Here is an 18,213-nt window from a genome sequence, read left to right on the forward strand (position 1 = left end):
AATTACTCAAAAATGATCTGTGTGGGGCCTGTAGAACACTTGGCTAAGTCCTGTCAACATCCTTTCTTTTTGGAGGAGAAGTCTTAATTCAGATTTTTCTGGTCACTCTGCAGAGTTTCTGCATAGAATTTATTGCAGTTACTATTTATCTAGTATGGTTTTAGAGTAGCAGCCGTGTTAGTCTGTATCCGCAAAAAGAAAAGGAGGACTTGTGGCACCTTAGAGACTAACAAATTTATTTGAGCATGAGCTTTCGTGAGCTACAGCTCACTTCATCGGATGCATGCAGTGGAAAATACTTCACTGGATGCATGCAGTAGAAAATACAGTGGGGAGATATCTCCTCACTGTATTTTCCACCGCATGCATCCGATGAAGTGAGCTGTAGCTCACGAAAGCTTATGCTCAAATAAATTGGTTAGTCTCTAAGGTGCCACAAGTACTCCTTTTTCTTTTTATTGATCTAGTAGTATATAGTTGTGTGGTGACTGGATCTGATCCTGTAATGACTTCACACATGCAAATAGTCCCATTGAAATTTAGGGTTACAGTCACCAGTGAGTTATTCACATGTGTAAATCTTGGGGTGTTTACTTTGTTAATACTTTGTTGCTGTTGCGTAGCATTTGTAAGACCAAACTTCATTCAAATGACAGACTGCTAGATCCTGTACAAGGCTCTCTGACTCCACGACTTTTTTCAGCAGACTCCCAGTTATGAAAATATTTAGCACAGAGCCTGTTGCTTAACAGCCGGAAAAATCCATTTCCTTTTAGCTTCGGAGGTAGCAGCTGTTTCACTTTCCAAAAAACTGTTTGATTTTGTTGTTAGCTAACGAGTTGGGGTTTGTTTGTATGTTTTGTTTTTTATTGTCCTCTGTGGGGAGAAAAGGAGCAAGGGTAGAGCTGTTGGATTTGATGTGTGATCAACCAAAGTGTGAGCTCATAGAAATGCAGCCGTGAAAGTATATTAAAGTGCATAAAGAGCTGGAAAGATACTAGAAAGCGATGAAGAAAAGGTAAACAATGAAGACAAAAACATTTATACTAGTATTTTAGTTTATAGTTCACATAGTACCACATAAGATCTTTACCATAAATGCTGTACAGTAACACTTATTATTCATTTGTTTCTGATAGGCCATCATTTAATATTTCTGTCTATAATTTGTATCTGAAGCTGGCAAATAATTCCAAGATTGATTACCATGTAAGCTACTGTTCATAGATGGTACGATACCTAGATATTTCTGTCTTCTAACTCAGTTTAATTCCATAATTACATGATAATGCTTGACTATGAAATTGCATAGTGAATATCTATGCATTTATCTTTGCTCTGTATAAAACGGCACTAGTATTTCCAAATATGGGCAGCCCTAAACCTAGAAGAAGCTTTAGGTCCCAATCCTTTGATCCTTACTCAAGCAAAACTTCCACTGAAGTCAATGGGAGTCTAGCCTGAGCAGGGAGCAGAGTACTGCATGCTACATTTATAATGTAGCTTATTCTCTATAATGCTTATATCCATACTGTTAAATGTACATTGCTTTATCTATCCCTCCCCCTCAGTTTGCAGGCTTGAAGGTGTCTCTAAAAAGCATATGCTGACTAGACATGAATGGGCAAATCCAAATTTCCGGAGCCTTGCCTGAGTATCTTGGTTGCATGCTGAGGCACAATTCATGGGGAGAAGACAGGAAGGAGTCCTCCGCCCAAATATGCAGACTGGCAGCAGATCTGTTTCACTGAAAGAAGGAAGGATCTGACTCACCAACCCCCCGCTCCCCCTTCACTCTTTTTATGCAACTCCCCAAATTCTTCCCTTAGAAGTCTTCGGGCAGGGGAACTGAACTGTTGTGGCCTGGACTTCCTCTGCATACCAGAAATGAGGTAGTACAAACATCAGAATTTAGAAACAAAAACAAAACAAAGGTAAAAATCTTTAATGGATGCTTCCATCAAAGGGCTGCTGTATTGTGGCCCTCGGAGGCAATGCACATGGGCAGCACCCACTGGCATCAGTGTGCCCACACCAAAGGTAACGTGGGCTTGAACTATCAAGATAACTTAACTTACCAGATGCATCTGTGGGAATCTCAGCAAACTTTGAGTGGCCTTTAGTTTTGGACTTTCCTGAAAGTGAGCGGAGTTCTAGGCTAATTTGGAGAGAGCACATTCTGCTGTAAATCGATGTTGTCACCCTTTTTAAAAAAATTGGAATGATATAATAGTTACTACTTGATGCATATGAGCAACAATGCTGTTCTGGTTGCCTAGCAGCCAGCTAGACACACTGGAGAATAAAAAAGGCTGTCTGACTAAGCAATGTGGTTGGAGCTGGTTTTTAGGTTTGCGGGTGGAACCTGACCCAGGGAGCTCATATTTTAAGGAGGGGGAGGAGGTGGGTGGAATTTACCATTAATGGATATTTTAGTTCTAGCAGGATCATCAGTCTTCTCCTCCCCCCCTGTTTTTCCTCTCCAGTTTTTAATGCTTTAGAAAAGGAATGAGAAAAATCTCCAAATTCTGTGCAAGAAAAAGCCAAGGACTCTCTTCCTTGTGAGGCTTGGAGATTATTAATATTTCATATTTTTTCAAGATGCAAGTCAGCATTTTCTGCAAGCTCCATGTGTGCTAGGAAGTGGCTGCTATAGTCATCTTGGTCTAAACCATCCACCTGCTTGCAGAAAGAAAGGAAAAAAAGAAAAAAAACTGAGACTCTTTCATCTTTGTCTTTAGAGCATCTTTCTCTAGAGCATTTTTTCCTCCAGATTTTATATATACAAAAAGTTGGACTGATATGGTGCATGGATAGACCTATTTCAGCATTGCCAACCCCAAGCCTTTAAAAATCATGAGTCAGACCCCAACAAATCATGCGACTGGTTTAGAAATCATGAAATTTTAAAAACAATAAATTTTTGGTTTTATTTGTCCTCTGGTGTTGGAGCCACTAACGGTCATATTTTCAAGCCTTTTTTACACAATCCTGAGGGCTCGAAATGGTTGGTTTTGTTTTGTTTTTAATAGAAGCTGAGATTCTCTGGTAATAATATGACTCTGGCAACATGGGCTTTAAGAGAAATGCCAAATACCCCACACTTACAATAAAATTGCAAGAGTTGACAACACTGCTATGTTAATGTCCTTGTCTTGGCCTTGTGACTTTTTAATGTTTTTAAGGCTGGAATGGGGCTGACTGACTTGAAGGACTGCTCATGGAGTCTTTGATCCAGCCCAGGTCAGTAGTTACTATTAGCAGTTATCATTTCACACTGGCATTTGAAAAATGAGTTGGTGGGTCTCAGTTTAGTTTCTAGAAGAGAGTTGTCCATCTCTTGGTACCCATTTCCCCACTCATTGGCAGCCCGGGTCGAGAAGCTAAGAATTAGCTGGACATAGAGAGAGGGGAAGTTTGCTCTCTCTATGAGCTGGCTCTTCCTGGTCAGGGCTAAGACACGTTGGTGAGGGGCAGCATGATGAAAGGTCATGCCACTTTTGCCTTCTCTCCTTCCAGGGTTAAATAGAGGTCTCTGTTCTTCAGTTTTCAGTCTAGCGCCTATCATAGAGTTGTCAGCGGTTCCCTGTTCTGCGTTACCCTTTGGATCCCTCATTTTGACATTATGATCTATACCTCCATTCCTCTTTGTTCAGTTTTTGACTCAAATAGTTTGTCACCTGACAGAAAGGGCCTTTCCTTGCTTTGGAGTGGGCTCTAACTATTGATCAAAGTAATCAAATAGGCTGGCACCTTTCACCAAAACTCAGTTCCCACCTCCTCCCCAACAAAAAAAATCAGCTATGAAAGCTGGAGACTCTAGCAATAAAGATGCACTGCCCGCTCGGAACACTTTTAAATAGTGTTTTCTAGGACTGGGCATTTGACTGGTCCAAAAATAATTGGTCAATTAACCAGTCAAATATTGGTCAGATAATGTAAAAAATGGTCAGATATTTCAAACCACTAATTTATTAGAACAGTAACAAAAAAGAGTAAGACTTTGTGATCTCCATAAGGCTTAGCCTTAAATAGATATGAATGCGCAATTATAACACAACATGTAACTCAGAAAAATGTGAAACACAATGAAATGAGGGTCTAAAAAATGAAAGAATGGCACCATGATCCAATCAGAAAAGTAGGCTGCTGCCTACATCAGGGCATTTTTGCTGGAATATTTGATAATATTTGACTGTGGCCAAATAATAAGTGGTCAATTGACATTATTTGACCAGTCAATTGAACAGCTTGCCAACCTTGGCATTTTCTTCTTTACACTCCAAGTCAATCTGCTGTAGGATGACCAGACAGCAAGCGTGAACAATCAGGACGGGGTGGAAGGTAATAGGAGCCTATATAAGAAAAAACATCTGGTCACCCTAATGTGCTGAAATAACCTGAGCAACATCAGACCTGGTTTCAGCTTCTTTATACATGGCTGAATATTATAATGCTAAAGGATCTTATTCGTAGATGACCCTAAGTTTTTAATGTCTTTGTGCTGTCCTGTATTGCTGGATATTCTATTTCAGTACCAAAATTTACCATTAAGTTGAGTGTTAAAGATCAGTTCATGATAATATATCAGGCTTGATTCTCCATTACCCTGCACCTTGTGTGTTCATTTACAGCTTTGCAAAGTGAGTGTAAAAAGCATATTGTTAACCGGTCCCAATATGCATTTTGTCCCACTGCTGGTTTTATGCTTTTGGGGTATATCCTTCAGTTTTGTCACCTCTTACTTCTCTCTTGCCATTTCAGTGGCCCTGAGCTCTGCTGACCTCCTGTCTGATTTACAGAGATAGGGTGAAAGTCACTCCAGTTTCTGTTAACGTCGCTCGGAACATCAGCCAGAAAGTGATCATGCCCTCTACAGTGCCACTGGGCCAAGTCGTTCTTGGGAGCAAAGGTCTGAACTTGGATTCCCCCTCACAGGGGTTTGAACACAACTAGATGGCAGAAGACTGCTGAGCACGTTCATTTGTGTCAGTGATAGAATTAAAAGAAGTCCATGCAGTTCAATCACAAAATCTTAGTTCAAAGCATTAAAGCACAGGTTTTTCTACGGAATTTAATGCAATGATTTACGATCCTGTGGACTTCATTTCTGCTACTTATGATTTCCTGTTGCAGAAGAGAGAATGTCTTTCTGTAATTCTGGCATGTTGCATTGTAAGGCTGAGCTATCGTTGGATAAGAGTCTGAAAAAAAATCTGTTCCATTTTCATGACACATTATTTAAAAACTCCTAAAAATCTCAAATATTTAGAATTAGCGACTTTTCCTGTAAACTTAGTCCTTAATGAGTGTGAAGATGAGCCAATGTCATGGTGACCTTAAAAGTGAATGAACTTTGGTTTCAAAGTCTGAGCTATGGGACAAATGCTGCACAGACACAGTTCCCACTGACTTTGGAGCATAAAAAGGGCAGCCTGTGGCTTTAATAATAATTAGCAAGTGCAGCAGATCTTTTGTTTCAGTTCATGCCATCTGTGATCATAGTACCTATGATCGTGTTCCATTTCTACCAATTTAGCAAAATAAAATTTAAAAAATATATATCCTGTATTTTTATACCAGCCACCTTCACTCTTGCCTAAAATACTCTGTAAGACTTCACTAATTATGAGCAATGAATTCCAGCTTCAAATCTCACTACAATAATGCAGAATGTGGAGTTCAGATTGGTTTCATATGTTCACAGAATTCTGAAAAAAATATTTTCAGTGCATTTCTTCTCCAAAGCACTACAGTTATAGGATGCAAAAACAGCCTAAAATTTTCTCCTCTAGGGCTTGTTTGTTTGCATGGTAGTTTTGTTTTTGCAGTACACTTGCTGTGTTGTAGCCTGTACTGTATATTTCCTGTAGAAGCTAGAAGAGGAGACAACTACTTGCGTAATGACTAGTTATTATCACCTCAAAGAGAGGTTAATTTGTTGATATTTTTTAAAAAAAAGAGGGATTTAAAAGTGCTCCTTTCCTCGACATTTGCTTCTAAGAACATTGTCTGCCTGGACTGTTTTATTATTTCAGAATAAATAGAATAAACCTCCCCCCACTCCACCTCCTTAGTTACTATAGAGAAGAAATTATTTATCAGTCCTCCCAGGGCTTCTGAAAATAATCACTGACATATTAAGTGTGTTTTCGATCTGGTTAATGTGTGATGTGGGGGGGATAGGCTGGGGTATAGCATTGTTTGGTTTGGGAAGTATTCTCTCCGTCGCTGAGCAACCAGCCCTTGGAAACGGGAGTGGACTGTGTCACCCATAGCAACCGTTGTTACTCGACAAACAATGTGGGCCAGTGCAAACAGAGCCAAGACTGTAGGCTCCAGTTTTTAATTGAACATCTGCATATGTTTTTCTCTGATTAAATGGTGTCTCAGTTTGATTTGTCTGTGACAGATATGCTTGAGCCAGTTTTGTGTGGTTATTTACAAAGTGCATGATTATCTTGTCCAAATTAATTCCTTTTGTTTATTCTTATGTGAAGTTGAGAGGGCATTTCCCCCTCCCATCTCCTGTAATCCATAAAAATAGTCTCAAAATAAGAACCTTTATTTCTCAGTAATCTCTCAGCTTTCCTCCTGATTGGGTATGTATTGCATAATTACATAAGGTCTCTTAATCAGGTTGATAGTTGTAAGTACAATTTTGATATATTAACATTGTGACATATAAAAATATCTTTTTCTTTTTTAATCCCAGTTTTATGTTGCCCTTTGTTGGATAACCAAAACCCCTTCCATTTTATGGGTTTCAGAGTAGCAGCCGTGTTAGTCTGTATTCGCAAAAAGAAAAGGAGTACTTGTGGCACCTTAGAGACTAACACATTTATTTGAGCATAAGCTTTCGTGAGCTACAGCTCACTTCATCAGATTTTATATATCTGAATCCCTCTTCCCCTCCACAAATTTGGAACCAAAGAGGTGAATGGGTCAAGACTCCTCTCGTTACCCTCAAAACATTGGGTAAAAGAATTTTTTGCCTGGGTAAATGATACAGCACAGTATTTACTTCAGACTCGGTGACACAGTTCATCCTTTTTTCTGTAGACGACACAGCTGTTCAGGGAGGACAGAGGACTGTTAAACCAGTGCACATTCTCACAGGCCTTTATCTTTTCTTGTTCATCTGGAATGCAGTCAGTCTTACTACCATACTAACCCAAAAGGTTACAATGGCCTCTTCTAATTGAAGAGCATTAGAATGTGCCCTATAGAACTGCATCTCTAGTAAAGATAAAGCAGCCCTTCCATTCTATCTTCTTTCCACGAAGGATCACATCTCAGTTTATGGCTAATACAATAAATAACCTTGTATTTTCCTTTTATTTGGGTGGGTTTTGTTTAGCCCTGTGTGTTACAGCACATGCCTAGTTACCAAAAGCCTAATGAACAGCTCCAAGGATCTGAACAGGCTTTAACTTTCCCTCCGCTTGTAGCGGAGCAACAGTCTGGAAAGTGATTTCGCTTGTTGCATTATTCGCATTAGGTCCTGCAATGAAACAGATGAAGTAATTAGCAACTAGTTGTGACTGGTGCTGCTGGGACCACATAACACGCAACCTGGGATTCTGAGATGAATGCACTTTTAAAATTGATAATATGTACTTTCTCCAGCTGAATTTATTGCAGAATTATTATTCGTTAATTTATAAAAAAAAATTTAAAAAAACCTCTTACAAGAAGAGTTTCTCTAGAGCATCCTATTGGTTTGGTTTGATGCCAGCCCCAATTCCCTGGGTGGACTTTACCATGCACTCTGAAATTCTTTTGGTTGATTGGATGTGTTTCTTTGAACTGGCCCAACCCTTCCCAGTTCCACTCCCATAATGGAACTGTCTCTGCTTGGTTTGGACCACACCTGACAAATAGGTTCTGAGCTTAATTCAGGCTTCAAGAGGAAGCACATCTGTCATAAATATAAAGGGAAGGGTAACCACCTTTCTGTATACAGTGCTATAAAATCCCTTCTGGCCAGAGGCAACGTCCTGTTACCTGTAAAGGGTTAAGAAGCTCAGCTAACCTGGCTGGCACCTGACCCAAAGGACCAATAAGGGGACAAGATACTTTCAAATCTTGGGGTGGGGGAAGGCTTTTGTTTGTGCTCTTTGTTTATGTGGTTGTTCTCTCTTGGGACTGAGAGAGGCCAGACAGAAATCCATCTTCTGCAACCCATCCTAATCCAAGTCTCCAATATTGCAACCGGTATAGGTAAGCCAGGCAAGGGGGATTAGTTTATCTTTTGTTTTATGTGAATTTTCCCTGTGTTAAGAGGGAGGTTTATTCCTGTTTTCTGTAACTTTAAGGTGTGGACTAGAGGGGGATCCTCTGTGTTTTGAATGTGAATACCCTGTAAAGTGTTTTCCATCCTGATTTTACAGAGGTGATTTTTACCTTTTTTTTTTTTTTTTTTTTTTTAAATAAAATCCTTCTTTTAAGAACCTGACTGATTTTTCCATTGTTCCAAGATCCAAGGGTTTGGGTCTTTGATGATTTTGTAACAAATTGGTTAGGATATTATTCTCAAACCTCCCCAGGAAAGGGTGTGTGTAGGGCTTGGGGGATATTTGGGGGGCCAAGTGGTCTCTTTCCCTATTCTTTGTTTAAAACGCTTGGTGGTGGCAGCATACTGTTCCAGGACAAGGCAAAGTTTGTATCTTAGGGAAGTTTTTAACCTAAGGTGGTAAGAATAAGCTTAGGGGGTCTTTCATGTGGGTCCCCACATCTGTACCCTAGAGTTCAGAGTGGGGAAGGAACCCTGACAACATCTATGTCTTATGTGCAAGTGGGTAGGTTGAGAGAGAAGGGTCAGAGAGGTCACCCAGGCAATTTAAATGGACAAAGGAAAGAAACTTGCTCCCAGTGTCAGAAAGTAAACAAGACTTTTTACCCTGCCTGGAAAAGGGACTTTAGGAACTTTTCTCATAAATAAAGCAGTTTCTTAATTGATTCTATCCTTGCTTAGTCTGCCCTGACTGATTTTTGAAGCTGTCCAGCACAGGCCCAGAGTTTATGTAATAATAATATTTCTGCCATTTGCTCATCCCGAATACCATATTTTTTCAAACCTTTGCTGCCCCTGTGGTCAAATCTCTCCCCAGAGAACTCCAGTTTGCTGGGCCAGTTGCTATTTTAAAATCTAATTTGAAGATTTCTTTTTATGAATGGTTTCAGAGTAACAGCCGTGTTAGTCTGTATTCGCAAAAAGAAAAGGAGTACTTGTGGCACCTTAGAGACTAACCAATTTATTTGAGCATGAGCTTTCATGAGCTACAGCTCACTTCATCAGATGCATCCGATGAAGTGAGCTGTAGCTCACGAAAGCTCATGCTCAAATAAATTGGTTAGTCTCTAAGGTGCCACAAGTACTCCTTTTCTTTTTATGAATGACCACAATTTGTTTGTGGTTTGTTTGCCCGAACTCTCTGAACACTCATGAATGGTGCTATATAAATATAAATAACAATAATGTGTTGGCAGGAGATACTTCTTTGTTTGTTGTTCACCAGTTAGGCATGATAGGGACAGCTGCTACTGCCCCACATCTAAATTGAAATACAGAACTGAACCTTCCACTTCACACTTAACTTGAGCAGGGGCTGGCCAGCTTTCCTGCTCCCTTAAAAAAGATTGTCTGACCTAAACAAGCATAAACAAAGTACTAATGACCAGATAGGTTGAGATCAAGCTGATCTGTTGGAGTCAAAATAAATAAGAGTGAAATACGATTTCTCACAATGTGTAATCATCCTATAGAATTCTCTGCCATAGGAGAATCTAGAACAGCAGGGTTTGAAAAGGGGCTCAGTTTTATAGCTTATATTTGTAGTTATGCATCCTAAAATGAGGGTAATCAAATTTCACATTTAAGGGGATAAATTGACCACCACATGGCTCAGGAAAGAACTTTTTCCTGACCTTGTGTATGTAGTGCATTGCTCAATTAGCCAGAGCCAGTTTCCCCTTCCCACTTCCTTTGAAATATCAAGTACTCTTCACTGCCTAAAGCAGGATACACAACTTGAAGGACCAATGGCCTGATCCTGTGTTCCTGCTCTGTCAAGATCTTCTTATTACATGTACAATGCTATTCTCCTTTCCCCTCTTGCCTCACTGTAATGTGATAACAGTTCCTGTGTAGTTTGTATTGAAGTTAAATATGATTGCCAGTATGAAGATCTGAAACCTACTAATTGGCACCTATGTATCCCATGCCCCCTTCCAGAAATAGTATATATCCAAAAATAAGGTTTCCCTGTAGGATTTTAGTAAAAGAAGGAAAGCAAGTCACAACACAGTCCTTTCCAAAATGGAAGATGTTGAGAAATGTGAGAGGCAAGCCTGTTCAAATTGCTTAATGTTGGTACTGTGATTCGGGAATGGGGAGGGGCAAATAAGTGTATGCTAATTTATTTGGGAGATACCTTGGAGGCTTGGAAAAGGGAAAGAACAACCCGATTACTTAGGGTTTCATTGTTTCTGTATGGTTTCAGCGTAACAGCCGTGTTAGTCTGTATTCGCAAAAAGAAAAGGAGTACTTGTGGCACCTTAGAGACTAACCAATTTATCTGAGCATAAGCCTTTGTGAGCTACAGCTCACTTCATAGGATGTTTCTGTAAACTTTCATCCAAATCTATTTAGTTTCAATGCAGTATGTGTGGTTCTGGTATAGGACATAGTTGGGTCCAAAATTCTACAGAAGCTAATCACTATTAGAAATGTCTGAAAGTGTATAATCAATAAATACCATTTGTTTGCATTTAGACATTCCTCTGCACTATTTGCAACCTAAAATTGTGCTAGTGGAGAAAAAGGTAAAAATTGAGACTGACTAGCTTATTTTTCTTTGTCCAAGATAAGAGAAGCTTAAAGAAAAAGCATGAATGGTGAAAAGTGAATTAGATCTTTAAAAATCTTCCAATGTGAATACTTTTCAAATGTTTCTTGTAACCCAGGTGAGTAATTTTTAAAGCAACAAGTATACTTTTAACCTGACAATGTGTCTTAAAGATGTATAAAAGTGTATTTGAAGAGTAATATGTTTGATTTAGAAACTGCTCTTGATTAGTAGCTGCGTCATTATCCTAGATACAGGATAAAGAAACTATACTGAAAAGAAGCTATGTCTTAAATATAAATGTATGGAAACAAAAACAAAAAAAAGTTTGAGACTGCAGCACTTTATCCTTCTGCTGACTTTCTTATTACCAATAACTACAATTTAAAGGTGAACTGAAAGGCCTAGGCATACAGTAAATCTGAGTGCACGGTTCTGGTTTCCCCAGCTACAGCTGATAACCCACTGACATCAAGTACAACACAAGAAGTTGCATTTCTCATGCTACATTAGTTGCCTTCAATCGTAGCAAAAGAAACCTCTTTTTGAAGTCAGGACTTGGCAGGCCTATAGAAAAGGAACAGACTTATTCATGTATTCATTTATCAAGCATGCTCAAGTCTGCATATGTATTGTATTAACAATTTGGGAACTGTTTCTGTGTCTATCTTTTAAAAAAAATTCAATTTCCGTTTAAAATTAGAACCATTAATTTTCTCTTACTTAAAATATCACTAACTTTGTGTGTGCTCCTATAACTTTCTTTTAAGGCACTATGTTTTAGTCATTGGACTACTGTGGTTGGATGAATGGTTGGACAGCACAATGGTGAGATAGACAATGAGAGTCTGGCACCTGATATCTCTTGAAGTATCATTTTTGAGTCTTCGGAGCCCTGGAGTTCAGATAGGTTAGGGCACTGGTAGCCTAACGTTGAAACTCAACATGGTCGCAAAACTGGGTGCTCGTTAACTTCTGTACTTCTAAGAGCCACTGAAGTGGTGTGTTCTGAATTCAGGGCTGAAGGAGTTAAGTTCTCCTTCTGACATTTTTGAATTTCTCTTCCTCAAAAACAAAAAGCATGTAAAATGGGTCACTTTGTGTATGGAACTTCCTTGTGGTTTGTCTGCAGCTCATAGAGTTACTCTCCTTGCATTCAGGTTTGAGATACCACACATGGGTACTCATCAACATCCTGCTGTCAGCAGCATATGCTGTTGCTGCTTCTGCCACACATTCAACTGACTCTTAAGGAAACACCTTTTAAATTATCAACACAAAAATGTTCCTAGCACTCTTCCACATCAGTGAAAGGGAAACTTAAAGAAACAATGAAGACCATTAAATTTCCCTGGCTCCATGATAATATAATATCTATATTACATGATTCAGTTCCATGAAATCCAATTCAAGACTGAGAGTATATTTGTAATATTAACTATTGCTAGAAAAAGTCCCTTCCAAGTGTGTATTTTTCCATGAGGGCCATGTTCCTGAAATACAGATATACTGCTTGGTGTCCTTGAAACCTATGTTTTGGGTTCATCTGTGTTTCCAGGTAACTAGAGCTCTTACAGAAGCAGTGTTTTGTCTCTGTTTTAATTTAATTTAACTTAATCAGTGGAAGGTTCTGGTGCCTTCTGTCTTTATAACATTCTGAAGCAATTTAATCAATTAAAAAGCAGCGATTCCAGAATCAGCTCATTATCAGGTTCCTTGCCATTTTCGCCCTCCACTTACCTCAGGCTATTGAAAGAGTAAACGCCATTACCCATAATTCACAAGAGCCCTTGGATGAGCCTGTTTTGCATGGCAGGATAATTCCACCTTATTTCTGAGTTTGAGTAGCAGAGAGAAGGAAAGATCAGCCACAATTGAGTGAACTATTTTAAACAACATAACAATGTGCTCGGATACCATAGTGAAGGGCACGTTAAAACAAGTACTTATAACTGGCCCCAACCTTCACCCAACTCTTTCGGTGAATCAAGGGAAGGATTAAGGAAGAATTATTGGGACCTGGACCAGTGGTCAGCACAGCCTGATGCAGCCATAGGTCCGTGAATAGCTGATGGCACATGAGTGCTCACTGTTGCTACTGTAGGACTTGTAGACAAGTATCTTGGGTGCCCTCCCACAATACCGCAAGTTGTGTGATCTGATGAAAGTGGAGAAGCACTGGCCCATGACTGTTCGCTGCAGACACTGTTGACTGAGCTGGGATGGCACATCTTGGCATGGAGGCCAGGGTTCTGATGGGCCTAGATTTAATATGTTCTTAATGTACTGCTGCATTTCCTGGTTTTATCTGAAAGCAGAAATAGGAGAGGCTATTCTTTCCTGATTTTTTTTTCCAGATCTGTGCATAAATCAGGAAATACTGTAGATCTCATGAGTGTACCTGATCTTAGGATTTCCAGGCACATTGCATTTTGGAGAAGCATTAAACTCGGATGCTTGGCTGCCAGACTTGCAAATATTTTGAGGTGCGCTTATTACTAACAACAATGCTGAGAGCCTTGTCTCTTTATAGGCATCCTCTGTGTTCTCTTAGACTGGAAAGTAAAGATACTGAATAGCTTTTATAGATTGGACCCATAAGGAACAGAGTCTTGGCTTAGTTCAGCTGGCAGAAAGTAATAAGGGTTTCGTTTCAGGTCAATAAGCTTTTAGAAATGGATAATCTGCAGCCAAACTTTCCCAAAGATTTGGGGGGTATTTGGCCCGGGATTCTGGTTCAGAGTCATTTGCTGGCAGTTTGAAAGTGTTTGCTAATGTGCTCCTCCTGCTTTTAAGTTCTATGGACATTGGAAAAACTTTCTTCCCTTCATCTGAATTTTAAGGAAACTCCTTGCATTTTTCTGAGATTGTGTGCCCTGGAGAAAGACAGATGAATGTGTTGGGTTAAGGTTGCAGGCAGGGAATAATCTATTTCTGATGCAGATATTATCTTACATAGTTCTGCCTTAAACTGGCTTAATTACTTGAGTTGATCTTAGTTTCATTCATTGCAAAATCATTTAAGAAGTTTTATCTGCTACACTTTATATGCTTCAGTTAAAATGCAATTAATTCCATTTCAGGGCAGTTTTTTAAATAAGAGGGCAGGCCAAAAGTGGCAAGTGAAGTGGAAAATATTTGACCACATGATACCTTCTTAAATAAGTGTGGCATAGTTGCTGTTGGAGATTCATAGTAAGCATTTATTGGTGAAGGAATGGAAAAACAGCAGCCCTCTGCGTCCTTCTTACCACATATTTTTTATTACTGTGGAGGGTATTGAGAACTAATATCTTCCAGTATATACTGAAACTGTTTTAATACTTTTTTTTCCTTTTTTATATATGTACATGGCTACAGACACACTTCGGAGAAAATACCCTCTTAATGCCTGTTGAGAACATGATGGCCTGATACTTGAAGTTATTTCTTCTGATTTCAGCTGTTACTAGTTCCTTCTTTACAGAAATAAATAAATTAAAAAAATGCTCTAAGCAAACGAAACCTGGATAGAAGCTCCAGAAGCTGAATAACGTAGGTTTTTTTGTTTTGTTTTTTTGTTCTTTGTTCTTTTTAAAATTTACTCTTCCTTAAAAGTTCCATGCAAAGCAAACCCTGGAGTTTTAGTTTAGATTCTAGCAACCAGTGTTAAGGGTGAGACATCATTCAGGCCAAGTAATTCTAAAAGTTAAGGCTGCACTTTACAGCCGTCTGCATGTATTTTAAAAATATGACCTTTTAGCATAATTTTATGGTATTTGTCAAATGATATGGATAATACAGACTCAGTATTGCTGACTCCAAGCATTTAAAATCCATGAGCCAAACCCCCTGAAAATCATGATATTGGCTTAAAAATATTGAGATAAAAAAAAAACAATAAACTTTGGGTTTTTTGATTTGCCTTCTGCTTTTTAGCATGCACTTGGATCACATTTTCAAGCTTTTCTTTGCAACCATTAGGGCTAGAAATCTTTAATTTTTTTTTTTAAATGAAAGCTGAGATTCTCACATAACCACTTGTTTCCAAGAGTTGGGGCTTTAAGTAAAATGCCAAATATTGTGAGACTCGTGATACAACTGGAAATTCTTTATACAACCTTGCATGCAGTGAGCATACTGGACTAGAAGTTTAACTAGACTACTTTTAATTACACTGGGTCCATTTTGGTCCCTGGATGGCTCAGAATCCATGAAACAGCACAAGCTCTGCACAGCTGAAAATCCGGTGTGTGCCTTGGAAATATTACTTTTAATTAACTAATGTTATTGATAAATACAAAGGTTATGTGCAGCATTGTTTTAAAGAGAAATTTAATATGAGGAGGTGTTAGTAAATGCTGATTGTGATCTTGCATTATTGAATATGGATGCTGCTGAACTGTTATGCCTTTTTGTTGCCCTGACATGTCTACCTGTCCCATTTTCCTTCCTAAATATTTTTATTTAGCATGGCTTATGTTTTTCCTTGGGACTTTATTGTGAACTGAAATTAGAACAGGCAAAGGTCTGTGTCTGAGAGCCTCTGCTGTCAGCTACAGGTGGAATACAGCACTTCATGTGAAAAATTGTAATTGGTCTGTTTTCCACTGTTCTGTCTTAATTTGAAATCCTTAGATGAAAGACATGAAGTGAAGACTTAGTATTTTTTAATATTCTGCAGTTCTAAATATTTAGCTTTGCTACTGACTCACTGTGTTTCCTTGGGCAAGTTGCTTAACCAACTACTTTTTATGCCTTCGTTTACCATCTGGTTGTAATAACTTGTCCTCAGAGAGATACTGTGAAGCTTAATTAATAGTTGTGAAGTGCTTTAAAATCCTTAGGAGGAAAGCATGAAATATAAAGTAGTAGCATTCTTTAGTATTCTGTAAAGGTCTCAACCCAAATCCGCCCTCACGCTACTGAATTGTCTTTTATGTGATGTTCCACTTTACAAACTTTAAACATTTGCCAAAATGATGATAAAAGGATTATAAATATCCTCGAAGTTTAAAGAAAATCTGGTGGCCAAATAAGCTTTATCATAAAGGTGAACTGAATTTTTTTCCCCCCCAAAATAGTTTTAACATAAATTTTGTCTCCCAAAATGCTCAAATAACTTTCTGAAAAACAATATTAATTCTTGTACTTTATAATGTGATATCTACATTCATTGGGGGGAGGGATAGCTCAGTGGTTTGAGCATTGGCCTGCTAAACCCAGGGTTGTGAGCTCAATCCTTGAGGGAGCCATTTAGGGATCTGGGGCAAAAATTGGGGATTGGCCCTGCTTTGAGCAGGGGGTTGGACTAGATGACCTCCTGAGGTCCCTTCCAATTCTGATATTCAATGATTCTATGATTGTTTTGGATTGGGGAAGGGAGACATTCTCTCTACTGCTTGATTATTTTTTCCTTATGTATTTCAGGTTAAAAAAATAATAGAGAATAAATTAATACTGTTGCTATGGTATATATCAGATCTGCTATTGGTACCCTGGTTTCCATGGGCATTAATGTTAGTGCCACCCAGCATTATATAATCCTTGATCTTTTTTGATATTTATATGTTCAATACAAATGGCAACACCACAACCTTTTGCATATGCTTCTTTGTATAAAAATAGTGTGTAAATAGGCACACCGTTAAGTGAGTCACTGTGGTACTCCTTTATGCCCTGATTGCGAAAGGAGCTTAAGCACATGGGACTACTCTATTGTTTAAAGTTAGTCATGTCGTTGCATACATTGCTGAATCAGGACCAGAATACTGGAGTTAAGTTAATGAAATATTTTCTCATAGGCAGACTCCCTGCCCTGACTCTGATCAGCAGTACTATATGTTCGAGGCCTCAGCATGTAGCTTAGAAACTTTAGTTGGGTATTCAGGAGCTGATGCACTGTTAAAACAGTCTGTAGACAGATACTTGCAGTTCTTCTTTAAGGCCACAATTCTGAAATTGGGAACCCCTCCCCCCCCAGAGTCCCATTGACTTCAGTGGAGTTCTGCGTGGGTGCTGGGGTGCACCCATAGACAGTCAAGTGCAGGATCAGGGCTAAATTTACCTGTTTGTTTGTTTTTTAAGCCTGGGAATTGGTAGTGAGTGGGGTTTCCCTTGTTACAAAGTTAAAATAGACATGCCTGGGGAAAGCTAGGAAAGTAGTATTTACTCCTGAGCAGTCTATTTTTACTTTTATTTTTTCCTCACTGCAACGCTGACTGTGGAAAGTATTTTGAAACACTCATCTTTGTTTTCCCAGTTTTTTAAGGCACGCCCGGACAAGATGGATTAAAATCGACAAGACCAATCATACTAAGGCAGTGTGGTTTATGAATTAAACAGTAAAAATTGGAATGTATGAAATTGCTGTGTCAGCAATTTTCAATGTTTTTTAATATTACTAGTTTTTCTCTAATGCCTTTGAGTGTCAACATTCTGAGGTGGATACCTTAGAAACACCTTAGATAGGAAACTAATTTTCAGTTTTTTCATTACAAATGGAAAAGCTGAGACATAGGAGAAGGGAAATGACTTGCTCAAGGTCAAAAAGCAAGTTGGTGGTAGAACCAGAAATAGAACCCAGAAGTTATTAGCTTTTTCTGTATTTCCTTTCCTGTCACTGCTGTTTGCCTGGATACCAAGATAGCTGTGTGTAAACAGAAGGTTTCCAGAGTACAGCAGCCTCCTGCATCTGCCTTATTCATTTAATGATGTTGCAATCCGGAGTTTAGACCTTTCCGATCACTTCCATAGTGGTGAACTCTGATGTCACAAGCATGGTATTGTCGCATCACCAGGTGGATCACCAGAGTTTTAAAGCTTGTCTTAATCTGAAAATGAATATTTTTTAAAAGGTCCCTTCTTACTACAGAGTTGTGCCCCGTGTGAGTGCTCATAATCTGGTCTGCTGACTTTACTGACAAAAATAATTGACTTCTTTTTACTCTTCTTAGCCATGCAAGAGCCAACACAGCTGAGAGAGTCAGCTTTGGATTCTATTCCTCCTTATGCATCATCAACTGATTGGAATTACAGTTGTTAAATCATTTTCACCTGTACAAATCTATTGAGACAAATGGGATTGCACAGGTGTCACTTCATTAGTTGGCTACCAGGGTCCATCGACGGCTTTTAATAGTTCTGTTACTCTTTTATGCTGATAGCTAACTTCAGTGTCCTCCTGATATCAAGGTCATATGGCCAATGTGGCTTGGCTGTGTGTATCTTTCTATTCTTTATGCCAAATCTAATAAGGGTAGTAGCAAAATTTGCATCATTGACATGTAGCAGAATTTACATTTGAGCAACTGAGTCTGCATTAGGAGCAATTGATCCAGAATGCCATGGAATTGGTGCGCTGAGTACAGGTCAGAAACCAGAT

At 38.9% G+C, this 18,213-nt stretch overlaps 1 protein-coding gene across 4 annotated transcripts in view; it reads left to right on the forward strand.

The window, feature by feature from the left end:
• Nucleotides 1-18,213, forward strand: part of RFX2 (regulatory factor X2) — a 98,830-nt gene that overhangs the window by 24,322 nt on the left and 56,295 nt on the right. For 2 of the 4 annotated variants that reach the window (XM_073323871.1, XM_073323872.1), the window contains exon 2: nt 14,211-14,384. The exons of 1 other annotated variant lie outside the window; for it this stretch is intronic. The gene's annotated coding sequence lies outside the window, so the exon portion shown is untranslated. Of the gene's footprint in view, nt 1-10,873; nt 10,969-14,210; nt 14,385-18,213 lie in introns of those variants that run through there. One more of the 4 variants, XM_073323870.1, reaches the window with a different exon arrangement.

This window comes from Lepidochelys kempii, chromosome 25 (genome assembly GCF_965140265.1).
Source record: "Lepidochelys kempii isolate rLepKem1 chromosome 25, rLepKem1.hap2, whole genome shotgun sequence".
NCBI classification, from domain to species: domain Eukaryota; kingdom Metazoa; phylum Chordata; order Testudines; family Cheloniidae; genus Lepidochelys; species Lepidochelys kempii.